Below are 2,535 nucleotides of genomic sequence, written 5' to 3'. Positions count from 1 at the left end.
CTAAATCTCTCATGTTTTATTAATGTTTAGAACCAACTATTTTTATTCTACTGAATGTTTTGATTGGCAAAGACATTTTTCACCATATAGAAGCTGTAGACTGCCTTTAAAGATTTCAAAAGAAACTTAGCTTTAAAAATTAGATTTTTTTCTTGATTATATCAATAGGAATGTAGCTTCAAATTGGAAACAATAGACAAGTAATTTATTAGTTTTATCCAGTTTCCTAAAAAGGGAAAAATGACATATCTCTCAATAAGACCAAGGCATATATAGAGGGCGGGGCAAAAGTAGTTTTATAGTTGTTCATATGGAAAATAATACAATAGTTAATAAATAATAGTACAAGAATAAACTGTGTTTTGCATACTCAGAACTGCAAACTTACTTTTCTGTACTATGCATATACATATATTAGTAATTTTTAATAGACAGCATTAGTAATTCTTTAGTAGACAGCATTATAAAAAAAGCTTTGTTGTTTCAATTTTGTATTGTAAAAAATTGCTAAACATATTTAAGAGTTTGAATGAATAATATAAATTGCCATGTACCCATGAAACATTTTAAATTTTACTCATTTATGAAAAATCCATATGGATTTGTTATAGGAAAATTAGCTATTGATTTTTTTCAAAGAGATGTTATGAAAGATAAAAATTGGAGCCATGCAAAAAATTAAAAAATGAAGCATGGGGAATTGATAAGATTTCCAGGAGGAAATTATACAGCCTCGAGCAAAAATTAGTCAATTACTTCAGTGCCCAGTTGCAATTGATTTCATAGTTTTCATCTGGTAACTATATATACTAAAATGTTGCAATCGTATTGAATTCTTTTGCAAATGAATGTATTCGGTTATTGAGTTATTTGTATGTATGTATATCCATATATGTAACTATCTATCTCTGTCTGTTTACACACACACACATATGCATGCATTCACTCACAGAAAATATATATCTACAGGGTGAGGCAAAAGTAGGTTTATAGTTGTGAGTATATGAAACATAGAGTCTATTCTTGTATTATTCATTAATTATTGCATTATTTTCCATGTGAACAATGTAAATTTACATTTACCCCCACCTTGTATATTTATCCTTAAAATAGCAGGTTCAAAATAAAACAAATGATATTTATGTCTCTACACAATGTCTTTCTTCACTTTTTTTGCAGGTTTCTTAAAACTCACCAAAATACTTCAATTGTATAAAAAAGAGCAAGCACTCTGAGTAATCTTGGTCCTTTTTTATTTCCCTACAGACTCCTGCATGATATGGATTCAGCTTCTTATTTCATAATCACCCCCATTTTACGCCCCACCTCCAACTCTCTGTGATCAATCCATAACTGACCTTTTCTGGAATCCTGGAGTACCATTCTTCTGCTGCCTGCAACGTTTAATTGTCTTCTTCTTGTTCTTCAATAATCAGATAGATTTCTTCTTTGATCATTAGAATTCTCATTCCACATCTTACTTTATTTCTTCAGAGCACTCAGAAGCCATAAGGAATTATTTTATACTATTGCTTGTTTCCTACACTAAAATATAAGCTCCAATAGGGAAAAAGACTATGTCTATTATATTCACCTGGCCAAATCACTAGCATTAAAAAATGATAGAATAAATATTTATTGATTGAAAACATAAAATTAAAAAATCAAGTCAAGGGTGGCTTAATTTCCTGGTAATCCATAGGAAGATTAGTAAACACATAAGTAAGCAAAAAAATACCAAACCATGACCTTGGACTCAAAATGAATTAAGTTTATTGTTATATTTTTAAATAACACATTCTTTTTTCCATACATGCAAACTGACAAGAAGAATATAGAGTACATTTTAATTCATTTTATGGTATTTACAAGGGTAAAGTAATTTCTTTGAAAATTACTATTACAGCCCTGGACAGTGTTTCTAAGTGGTTAGAGTGCTGGTCCATGCATGAAGAGGCATGGATTCAACTCTTCCTGGTTGACTCTTCCTGGTCAAGGGCCTTTACCTGGGTTATAGGTTCGAATCCTGGCCCAAGTCAGGGCAGGTTCAGGAGGCAATCAATTGATGTGTTTCTCTCACATTGATCTCTCTCTCTCTCTCTCTCTCTCTCTCTCTCTCTCTCTCTCTCCCCCCCCCTCACCTCTCTCCCTTCCACTCTCTCTCAAAAACAATGGGAAAAATATCCTCAAGTGAGGATTAACAAAAAAATTTATATTACTTGCAAATTAAGGCTAAGACTTTTTATTTCTTCAAGGCAGTGATGTGAAGATGAATAAGATTTATCTTTAAAGTAATCAATCAAACAAATTGTAGAGAGAATGATGAATAGTGACAAGGCAAGACCACACATTTTTCCTAAGCATGCTGACATTATTCAAAATATTTTTGGATCTTCTTTTTTGGGACTGGTCTCAGAAGCTACAGCACATTCTTTGAATAGTCTCTATCACAGAACACATTTATCATTTAAAGGTGTATTCCATTGTGTGAAACACATCTCATTGGCCAGAGGAAGTTATGGCCAAGCCAAAATG

Source organism: Myotis myotis, unplaced genomic scaffold, assembly GCF_014108235.1.
Source record: "Myotis myotis isolate mMyoMyo1 unplaced genomic scaffold, mMyoMyo1.p scaffold_m19_p_2, whole genome shotgun sequence".
Taxonomy (NCBI): domain Eukaryota; kingdom Metazoa; phylum Chordata; class Mammalia; order Chiroptera; family Vespertilionidae; genus Myotis; species Myotis myotis.
Note: the sequence above shows the minus strand (reverse complement) of the source record.